At 40.9% G+C, this 12,206-nt stretch overlaps 1 pseudogene; it reads right to left on the minus strand.

Moving 5' to 3' along the window:
• Nucleotides 1-9,599: 9,599 nt before the first annotated feature.
• On the minus strand, nucleotides 9,600-10,641 carry LOC148118324 (large ribosomal subunit protein uL10 pseudogene; annotated as a pseudogene).
• Between the last annotated feature and the right edge of the window lie 1,565 nt (nucleotides 10,642-12,206).

Here is a 12,206-nt window from a genome sequence, read left to right on the forward strand (position 1 = left end):
TGATCAAAACTTATTTTTCCTTTTATAATGACTTTGCTTACTGTTCCTTCTTATGCTTGTATACCTGGTTATAATGGGATCTGTATAAAAATAAGAATCATGTTTTATTTATTACTAAATACTTCATGTCTGGGGCAATGCCTAGAACACTGTATTCTACATTTCATTGAAGAGCATAATAAATATCTGTCCCATCTGTGTTTAATGTGAATGTCATGACGGCTTCTCTTAAAATTATTCGCTTAATTATTTGGATACATTCTTTGGCTTGAACAGTCAAAAAAATTGTATTAATATCCAGAATCCCTTGGCGTTCTACTTGATGGATGCTCCTCCTTTGCATTTTTTCATATTACTTTGTGATATTGAGCTGAATAACAGCCACATATGTATAATTAGTAAAATATGCAAATATTTCATGCCATTATATTTCAGTTTAGAAGTCAGAATGAAAAATTATTATACTTAACCAGTTTAGTAGTGAAACTTTCTTCAAATGCCTATCCCTGTCATGGTCCTTGGTGAGAAAATTAATTGTTTATCAACTCTGACTGCTTGATTCATTGATGAAGTATTTACTAGTAGACATACAGCTATGAGTAAGCATGGATCTTCTTTTTGAGAATAAGTAGTCCAATAGGAAGCAATAAGAAATAATATTGGAATTGGTTTTCTTCAGTAGAACTTTGTTTCTAGAGTAATGGGTTACAACTGCAATTCCCATGGAATTTCTTTATTGGAAATCATCCTCAAGTGATTGGGTCTCCTTTTCTGGACTACCCTGACTTCCCTTTTTGTTGTGTGGAGAAGGTATGTGAGAGGCTGTGGTGGGAACACGTCAATCTTTTTGAGCAGAATAGTTTATGTACAAGGTTAAAAAAAAAAGAGTTAACTTTTCCGACACTGAACAGTTCCTCAAGCGATGAAGTATGATTCTTACCCTTCTAGTCTGATAGATGGAATGCAAAGCTGCTTGGCTGAGATTCAATACAAGACTGATTGAGTTTACTTTATTAAGTAAGTGAGTCTCATAGACTTCAGACTTCAGGGAGCTGGCTGTTGAGGAAGCCAGCAAGCATTCATCTTTGTTCCATTTTGTCTCTTTCTATATGAACGTCTGGTTATGGCTTGGACTTGCAATGTTGTCTATAGACACATGTTTTGAATGCACATTTACCAGTGGGTGTCTATGTTTTGAGAGGCTGTGAAGTCATTAGGTATCAGAAATAGTCTGGTGAAAACAGGTCACTGGAGCCGACTTTTGAAGGTTGGGTCCTGGCTCTGGCTGTCTAGTTCCTGGTCTTCAGTGAATCAAATGCCTGCTGATAAATGCTCATATTCTCAAAAGTGAAGCTATTCCACCATGGCTTACCTTGGTATCATAGCATTTCTTAGAAATGGTGAGCCAAAATGATTTTTTGTTCTAGTAAGCTGTTTTCATGAGGTATTTTGATCACAAGGATATGAGAGCATCTAATCAAATGCTTTTATTTCTTACAATCATCCGGGAGTAGCATTCACTGTTTGGGGAAGTAGATGCAGCCTCTCAGTTGGCCATTGTCTAAGCAATCTTCAAATATCCTTTTCCAAATAACTTGGACTTTGGAAAAAGAAAGGCAATATTTGTTTTAGTTAGTCTCTTGTCTCTGTAATACAATTTCTAAGATCAATGTCTATGTGAGGGAAGAAAGATTCATTTTGGCTCATGGCTGACTCCTATTCTATGACGATTATTCATAGATGTTACTGCATCTGGATGTAAGGCCAGTGGGCATGCCTGTTTAGAATATTCCTAGTAAGAATATTTAATATGGAAATACCCACCCAAATGTGTGTGCCGCCTTCCAGTGGCAGCCTGCCTTTCTTTGCTTGCTTTTATTCTTACTGGCAGTTTCATCTGCCCTGTGGTTGCCACTGCTGCGTCCCCATGCCTATCTATGAAACAGTTTCTTAGGGCATCCAACATTGGCTAAAAAACAACTCCCCAGGAATCATCCAGGCTTCTTGTAGACTGAACAGCTCATAGACTGAACAGCTACCTAATTTGGGACTTTCTATTGATGGAAAGCCACAGAGATATCCATACTCTATTGTGTAAACCAACCCAATAAATAACCTCCAAAAAGTCCTAACTAAAGCTTATAGTAATGCAGAAAAATCATAGTAAAAAGGTATGGGCAAAGGAAACCCACTTCGTGGCAGTTACGTATCAGAACAACATACAGAGAGGATAGCCACAAGATTTACATTTAAACACAACCCCAGTGACCCAAGTCCAACAATTAAAAACAACCTCCTGATTTTAATGTCTAATAATATTGTCAATTTATGATAGCATCAATGAATTGATCCCTTGACCAGTTACTGCTGTAGGAGAAAATCTGGAGGATCATGTAATATACAAGCCACAACAATAATTAAATGACATTCATATTTTTCATCATCTGTGCTCTTCAGGGCAAATTCTTTAGAGAATAGCTATGCTATGGCCAGACTCACGAATTTTGTAGAATTCTAAATAAACTGGCTGTTTGTTTGTTTGAAACTGTGACTGGCCAAAGTTCCTCTATTTTGTCTCAGCTGGAGCCATTTTGGTTTAACTTGAAAACTGATACCCACCCCCGCTTCTGCTCCATGTGAAAGTACCTAACCTTGTCCTAGAAATTCAGAATCCAAGTGCCCCAGCTATTTGTGTGGTTTTGGCTTCGGTTAAGCTGCTTGCTTGATTTACTCCCCCTGCAACTACCAATCGGGTTGTAGTTTTTCTGTGTTTTTTTTTCCCATTAAAAGTTCCTGTAGAATGCATTTGTGGCTGCTCCGTAGGAACTGTTTCCCTCCAAGCAGTCTCTCAGTTCACCTTTGATCATGCTGAGTGGTCTGGGTCTCAACCCTGCATCAAAATCACTCTCTTAGTTTTCAGTTTCTCCCTTATCAGTTATTCTACCGCAAACTCATATTTGGTTGTAGTTCCATATTTATTAATGTACTTGTAATGTAAATGTATAAACCATGAGCAATTCGTTAATATTTTGTCTATTGAATTGTCTGTTTTCTGTTGCATGTGACTGGCTTAGTGATGAAACTCTTCTCCTCCTACCCCCCCCCCCAACAATGGACACACAAACATGACCCAGTAGAACCAAGTCTCTACTGAGGATTACGCCTTTGTCTAAGACTATCTTCACTTACAAAACATAGAAAATTACTTGAAAGCCTTTTATGTCATTTGAAGTATGAGAATTAATGATTTGTCCTCTGGAGGGAACAAGAGTTGGCCATTTTATTGCATCTAACAGCAGCTCTTAGATAGAGCTATTATTGTATGCTAGGAACAATCATCAGGAACAAAGCTAAACTTCCTTTCCTAGAAACTCAGAGACATTATCTCAGTCAGGCCAGGGTCTTTTTGAAGAAAGAGCATGCCTTTTCTTTCTTTCTTCCTAACACAAGATTACTCTGCCACAACAATATTTTTAATGACTAAACTTACCATGAATAATGATGGTTTTGAAAAGCACAGTTTTCTCAAATATAGACAACAACAGGGTCTGGTAATCTATTTATCCTCCGCAGGTACAGTTAACGATGGCTCCATTACACAAAGTGTTCAATAAACCAACTGTTTCTTATGCTGAAAGTGTGATCAATGAAACTACTGGATTTATTCTTGTAAATGAAAGTAGAGGGAAAGAAGACATATTGTTTATTTTAACTTAGAGAAATTTTATGGACCTTTGGATTCCTTTAAAATGTGTGTGTGTGTGTGTGTGTGTGTGTGTCTGTTGGTCTGTCTGAAGGATAAAGGATAAAGGCCATTAATTTTTCACATAACAATATGAATACATAGCACAAACACTTCAACGTCATCTTTGTCTTTGTTGAAAAGATATCCACCTCTATTTTGCTTCTAGTATTTGAGCATGCTTTTTTCTAGATAATTAATCACATTTTGTGATTTTTTGTATAGCTTGGCAAGTTTACAGGTAGCTGTTATAAGTAATGTATATTTTATTTCAATTCTGAATGCCAAATAATTTCTTGGATATTGTTCTCTAAAATTTAGCAATTTCTAACGTTTGTTGTCTCATAAATATGAGGGCACTTAATATATGATGAAAAGTTTTAATGTCTTTGCTGAATAGCAGTAACATAAACTTTGGCTCTCTGAACTTCAGTTGATTTTGTGAAATTCTGTTGAATTTATTTATAAATCAAACAGTTTTGTACCTTTGGAAAATTCACCTGACATTATCCATATTCATCCTGGAAAAAATGGAACAGTACTCACTAAAAGTCATACTTTTTTTTTCTTTCTGAATGAGAGATCTCCAAACTTAAAAAAATTCAAGCTTTAAATAAGTTAGAATAGAGTGAATACTAAATATATATAATTCATGTGTATGCGCAGAAGCTTGCCTGTAACTGATGTATTTATGACATGATGTGACAATTTGGACTCTGTGCCAATCAGATGATGAGGCATAGAGACAAAAAAGTGATTTAAGACAAGACTATCTATGCCAACGCAGGGATATTAAAATATCTTTCTTTATCCAAATGAGGTATTTAGAATGTTGGAAGAAAAAAAAAACGTTTGTTTTTATACTTATCTTCTATCAAGTTCCAGAAAGATGATAAATTGTCAAGAAATGACTCTGAGATTGTGGAGTCTAGCCTCAAATGATATAGTATCTTGGCTGTGATTATTGTTCTCTGTTGATCAGAGGAAATTACTTCTAGATGCCAAGATGTTCCTCAACAGTGAATTAGGCGCTTTGGAAGATATGCATAATGCATAGGCTTTCCAGAAGCTCAGGCATGTGTGGGTAGATGTGATGCAGTGGTAGGTTTTCAAAGCACACCCCCATGGTCCTGCTCTGTCTCCCAGTTTCCCCAAATGCCTCGTGCACAAACTTAAGTGCAGTTATCATGCCTCATGGATACACCCAGCATGTGGGATTCTGCAGAGTGTAGTCCTGCCATGCTGGGAAAATCTTACTTATTTTAGAGTATCATTTCAGTATCATACTTTGTTCCAGGTCTAGGTAAAATAACAAGGTCATCCTTGTACCTGCTAAACTTCTTAAAGACAATTCTGTAGCCTGGGTCTTCAGAAACAGAGAAGATAATATAACTAGCAAGGGGAACATCCTTTCTGTATACAGAGCTTTTGCTGGTGTGTACTTAGAGTAGTCACAGGGGCCTGAGTGTTTGGATAATCTGAGAGGTTTTCATTTATTGCTAGTTCTAGATGTTTACATATTTGTTGGCATGTCTAATTCTTCAAAAGTGAGAGTTCTTAGTGGGGGAGACTGATTGCGTCTGGAACTTTCCTTTTCTTACCTTGTCCTTTTCTACTCTTTCCCTCCCCCCCTCAGAGTTTTATTTGGTTCAAAAATTGGCTTTCCCTTTTTCTTCTTCTCTCCATCCTCCCTGCCTTTCTTTCCTTTTCCTCCTCTTCTTTCTGCGTAATATTTTAATGCTCACAGAAATAGAAAGTTGAGTTCTAGCTATAATGGGATATGTCATTCCCAGTGTTGTGCTAGGGAAATAAGTTGATTCCGAAAGGCCAGTTTGAACACTAAAGTTGTGCGAAATATATTTCTTTATTTATATATAAATATATCTCTTTAGTTATATTCAATCTATGCACATGATGACCATTATTTTAACGCATGTGTTAGCTGGCATTCTGTTTTAATTTTTCTTACACATAAGTGTGATGGTTTCATGAATTCTTATGCAACAAATGACAACAGTCTATAATAGTGGGAAAGAAATAAAGTTTTGCTCTATGTTTTTAGTTTCTCAACAATTTGACTGACTTTAGAGTCACCCAGGAACTGCACCCCTTCAGTGTACCTGTGAATGCACTTCGGAAGATGTTAGCTGAAGAGGGAACACCTACCTTTGAACTGAGGCCACAGGCTACAAAGCACTCATGTAAAAAGTTGGCCACAAGGTTGAGCGCCCTATCCCAGCACTGTGGAAATAGAGGCAGAGAAAGACCCCTACCAATTTCTGGCCAGTGCATCTAGACAGGTGAGCTCTGTCTCTAAAATGAAAGCAGAGAGTGATGGAGGAAGACACCTGATATAGAACTTAGAGTTGTACCTTTACTCACACATGCACACATACATACATCACACACACACACACACACACACACACACACACACACACACACAAACACACACAAACACACACGCACAAAGTTCTTTAAAAGGGAGAGAGAAATTTAGCACTCATTACTGTCTAGTTCCTGACCGAAGATTCAATATATCTAGTCCACTCACACCCCCTCTGCCATGCCTTCCCTTTTCTTTCCCTTATTGAAACCATGAACCAACACAAACTTCTTCCCTCCGTAGTTGTTCCCATTTATCTTGTTATAGCCAAGAGAAAAGTAATTTACAGAGTCTGTCTCCTCTGACTTTGGCAACTTATCAGTATAAGTGGGGAAATAGATATTGCACAATAGAAAAGTTTCTCTAAGAGAGGGAATGCTTTGGTGCCCAGTCTGATCTCAGCTCCTGATTTCTGTTGTGTCTGTCAGCGAAGAATTGGCTATGTAAGCAGGACCAAAGTTAATATTCTCAGCACCCACGTAAGAAGCTGGTCATGGTGATGAGACCCTGTATCCTAGCACTGTGGAAGTAGAGACAGAGAAAGACCCCTAAATATTCCTGGCCAGCCAGTCTAGCTCAACTAGTGAGCTCGAGGTTCAGTGAGAGATTCTTGTCTCTAAGATTAAGGTAGAAAGTGATGGAAGAAGAACCCTCGTTAACATCTTGATAGAATTCGTTGTGTACCTTTACAAATGTCTCCACATGCACAGATACCCCCAACACACACACACACACACACACACACACACACACACACACACACACATGCACACGCACACACGCGCGTGCGCACACACACACATACACACAGAGTTCTTTGCAGGGTACTATGAATGGTCTCTCTGGAGCAGAGTGAGAAGGGGGCTGTATTTTGCCTGCCTTCTGAATGCTCAGCTTCAGCATTCGTTGTCTTTGGGTCCACCCCTTGTTTTACTCGGCAGTAAATGCTTTCTGTCCAAGGCTTCGTTGTCAGCCCTGAGGCAACCAACTTCAGTACACTGCTTGAGCAAGGTCACAGGAGCACAGGAAACCTCATGATACATATTTTCTGAATTTCAGATCTTGAACACCAACTATACCAATTGTCTGCCCTGGGGTTATATTCCATAATAAAAGTTTTGGGAACAACAAGCAACTTTTAAAAACACACCTGACTGACCAAGGCATGCGTGCATTCAATTAATTTGTGTATTTTACCTTATTACTATTCCCCCCTTTGAATTATTTTTCTTAGTTTTATTGGAATATGGTTTCCAATTAGGAATGTCATAATTTAAGATACACCAGCCTGTGTTTTGACTTTACTCGATTTTGTGTATTTTTGGCTTTATATATCTTGTGTTAGATGAAAAGAAGAATTAGCAAGGGTCCATGTGTGTCATCAAAAAATAAGCAAGTTATACTGGGATCCTCCTTCCGCCTGGCCCAGTACCTAGCATAGTCAACTTCCTCCTCAGGTGCTGCTGCGACTTGACCTGCTCAGTGGTGGCGAAGTGAGGCAGCAAGACCGAAAACCGAAGCCTCACACTTCCCTGGGAACTTCCTGCTGGAGGACTGACTGCAGCACCTAGGTTCTGTCCTCTAGCCTAATCGGCACCCTCACCTTCAGCAGTATGGGGCACAGGAAGATAACGGGTTGATGATGCTGGTCCCCCACTGGCTGCCCTCCCAGTCCCTGACCATGGGAGAAGACACACAACAGAATCCCCTGATGATCGACCCTTGGGCAGTCAACTCCTGGCCACTCAGCTACAGAATTCTGGAAGGAGACCTGGAACACCCTTGCCCCACATCTGTAGTTCTGTGATATGGCCTGTTAAGGACCACAAATCTCATCAAGTTCCAAACCCTTTGTGCTGTGATTGTCTTGTGACTGTCACCTCCTTCACTCTAAGCTCCTAAGCAGAACTTGACTGCAGAGACCATTGTTCCCACTTTTGCGTGGGTTTCAAGCCAACTGCAGGCAGTGCCCAAGCGAAACCAAGTGCCAGACCCGCAAGGGGTGTGGTGGTTGCAGAGAATACCACTATTGGTCCTAGTGAGACATTTGCATTCTGGGGCATTCCGCAGGGTTGGTTGTGTGCCATCAAAAGCTGGAGGACTCTGGCAGGCCTGGACACGTTGTGATAAGGCCCTTCAGCTACTGGTAGACAAGAGACCCCCAGGATTGGCTACCACCCTTTGTAGAATCTCATGACTTGGCTCAGTTGGCATCTGGGTATGGAAAAATGCCAGTCAGAGGACATGGCAAGCAGCCAGGAGCCTGCAGAAGCTGCTGGAAATCTCTAGAAGGAGTTCCACAAAGAATTTGCATCAAACTAAGGAGATTTTCTTCTTCTGAGTTGATCTCTAGTCAGGCTTTGGTTGGGGTTATCCTAGGATAACACAAGGATAAAATTTTGTCCTAATCTTCTGAGCACAGAATACAGCCAGGATCTCATCTTAATGTCACAACTGTCCAAGCACTGGCCCTCAAGAACCATTTGTGGATGAGGACAAGGGCCAGAGTTGCCCTTCTGCTTTAGCACAGACAAATGTGCTTCCTGGGAAGAGGGGTTGGTACTGGGCAAGCCTGAACCACACAAGGGCACGCTGGAACACTGTAAGTGCTCCAAAATGTCAGCCACTCTTTGTGAGCCTGTTGCAAGCAGTTATTAGGGACTCTCCCCACAGGAGCCACACTTGACAGTTTAAAAGCACCTTTGACATGAATCCTCACTTCCTCCAAAGACCACAGAGAGAGACGCTCTGAGGATGTTCTCCAACAGCTTGGCCAAACAGACAGCTACACTTCTACCTGTTGTGTCGCAAGCCCCACCTGCTCCTTTTATGATAAACCAATCTAAGCTCCTGGAGTTTGTAATTCACTAGAAACCCCACTACAAAGAAGGAATGGTTGAGAGAGAAACTGAGCCACCAGGTGGGGCCCCCTTCCTTTTTCTAGAGGCTCTTTCCCCCGGCTGGCTCTGGGTCTGAGTTTGATGCTCATGGAGGTAAGGGTTTGCTTCCTTTCAGGAAACACACTCCCTTCAGTCTCCCAGTAGCTGCTTACGTGGCTTCATTGGCATCTCAGTTTTCCAGACAGCAGCGCGAAAGTACAAGAGGCTCAAGAACTTGACCTTGAGGATCAGATCAAATCTGATCTTAATGCAAGGTTTGACTTTACTGCAATGTTGTTAATAGTATCTGAGAGCGCTCCTTCCCTGACCATAAAGCATTATGTTAAGGTCTGTTGTACAAAGAAAGGTTATTCAAACAAAACAACAATGAAGAAAACCAAAGCAAACCAAAACCATAACCATAAGCAAACCAAATATGTCACTAGAAAAGAAGTTCTCTAAAATGGCAAGAGATGGTGCTCGTATAAACACCTTGCCGTGAGTGTGGTTTTGCCCATCCCTAGTTTTTTTTTTTTTTTAAACAGAAGTAAGCTTTTATTTCCTTGTTTCTTGGATTAAGTTGTCTGAATTGGTTGCTTTGAGAGGGTTAGTCAAAGAGACCAAATCCCATATCGTCATCTGATTCCTCCGACTCTTTCTTGGCTTCAGCATTCGCTGGGGCTGCAGTAGCAGCAGCAGTGGCAGTAGGAGCAGTAGTGGAGGCAGCAGCCACAGGCACAGCAGCCACAAATGCAGATGGATCGGCCAAGAAGGCCTTGACCTTTTCAGCAAGTGGGAAGGTGTACTCAGTCTCCACAGACAGAGCCAGAACCCGCTTGTACCCATTGATGACAGAGTGTGGCACTGAGGCAACAGTCGGGTAGCCGATCTGCAGACAAACACTGGCAACATTCTGGATACCCTCTAGGAAGCGAGAGTGCAGAGCCTGCTCTGTGATGTCAAGCACTTCAGGGTTGTGAATGCTGCCATTGTCCAACACCTGCTGGATGATCAGCCCAAAGGAGAAAGGGGAGATGTTCAGCATGTTCAGCAGCGTGGCTTCACTGGCTCCCACTTTGTCTCCAGTTTTTATCAGCTGCACATCACTCAGAATTTCAATGGTGCCCCTGAAGACTTTAGTGGTGATGCCTAAAGCCTGGAAGAAAGAGGTCTTCTCGGGCCCCAGACCAGTGTTCTGGGCTGGCACAGTGACCTCGCATGGGGCGATGGCACCAGCACGGGCAGCAGCGGGCACCTTATTGGCCAGCAGCATGTCCCGAATCTCATTGAGGTCCTCCTTGGTGAACACAAAGCCCACATTCCCCCGGATATGAGGCAGCAGTTTCTCCAGAGCTGGGTTGTTCTTCAGGTGCCCCCGGATGGCCTTCCGCATCATGGTGTTCTTGCCCATCAGCACCACAGCCTTCCCTCGCAGGGACAGGCGAATCTGCTGCATCTGCTTGGAGCCCACATTGTCTGCTCCCACAATGAAGCATTTTGGATAATCATCCAAAAGTTGGATGATCTTAAGGAAGTAGTTGGACTTCCAGGTCGCCCTGTCTTCCCTGGACATCACGGCGGTGCGTCAGGGATTGCCACGCAGGGTTTAAAGACGATGTCACTCTAACGAGGACGCCTGGTGAGAGCCCTAGTTTTTTTTTTTTTTAAATTATTCTTAAAGTTTTCAGCTGTCAATGACGCAATATTTAACTGTGGAAAAAAAACAGAGTGATTGCTAGGAATCCTAATGTCCTGACCCTTCAATAGTATCCCAATACTTTAATATTTATCATAAATTTTACATGTCATTTTTCAAAATTATTATGTAATGTTGCTGGGGGACTTCTTGACATTCTTGTTTAACATAAAAAACTGCAAGTCAGTGGCTTAGGCATTTGTTCTCTGTCATGATGTTACTAAATAATAGAGCCAGGACAAAAGGATACTTTCCGTTTGTTCTTTTGCATATTTAAAATTTATTAATCATTAATTTCTTTTTCTCAAGATGTAACACAAGTTCTCATATATTTGCTATGAGAAAATTTTCTGACTTTATCATTAGTTTTGACCCTATAGCTCATGACTCTTGCTCATCGTCATACCAATCTGCCCCATGTATAAAATATGTCTGATAAAAGAGTTATGTCATCATGGTAAATTGTAGATGTTTAAATTATCTGGTTTCTAGAGTCACAGCAGACACAGACTGAGTCAGGGACATTTTGTTGAAGGTTTTGTCTTGGGATTGACGATGATGTATCCAGTATATCATTGCATTCTTTCTAGACTAGGGAGTAAATAGACCTAGGGCGTTATAGCTGCTGAGTTTCATGGGTCTAGAAAGGACTGTGTCAGAGCAAACCGTCAAACCTTAGGAGCATTTGGTAGCTGAAACCTGCCACCGAGACGGCAGTCAATGGCTTTTCCGACTGGGCCAGTATTGCAGCTGTCCCCCATTCTCCAGGAGATTTATGAGACAGTGGGCTTGACAGAGTCTTGGCACTCGGCGGGAATCAAATCATAAGAAAAACACGCATGCCTAAGGGTTGTGACCCTTCACAGCGAGAGGGTGAAAGCACAGAGGTGAGGAGGGTCCTCAAAGAAAACAGGTTTCAAATGTGGATATGGATAACTCCATGCTTGGGAATGGGTACCCAGGCAGACACCAGCACATCATAAGGCTGATCTTAGGAAAACTGACTCTTTTACATTTAGATTTACACAGTCTGTAGTAAAAATGTGACTGTCGTATTGAATTGGTTCTGGAGCAGAAATAACTCAAGACTAGTGTTTTATAAATTTTGCTTAGTTCCTCATGTATTAAGGACTCCAGATTGAGCTATTTTATGTCTTGTTGCCAATTATTAGATTAAAAAAACAGTTTCATGTTTGTCTTCCTCCCTTCCTCCCTCTCTCCCTTCCTTCTTTCCTCCCTCCCTCCCTTCCTCCCTTCTTTCTTCCTTCTCCTCTTCTTCATGATTAGTCAATATTAGGATGCTACAAAGACTAAAGATAAAAAGGAAAGGACAGCTAATCCCAAATGTGTTATTATTTTTAACAAAACTTTGAAGAGAGAAACTTCCCATTATTGTGTTTATCAAAAAAAATCAAAATAAAATTTATCAGAAATGGATATATTACTCTCAATAAAGATTAATACCAAAATAAAGTAAAGGGTTTGGAGAAAATTACAGGTACG

This window comes from Myodes glareolus, chromosome 23 (genome assembly GCF_982192425.1).
Source record: "Myodes glareolus chromosome 23, mMyoGla1.1, whole genome shotgun sequence".
In the NCBI taxonomy this organism is placed as follows: Eukaryota; Metazoa; Chordata; class Mammalia; order Rodentia; family Cricetidae; genus Myodes; species Myodes glareolus.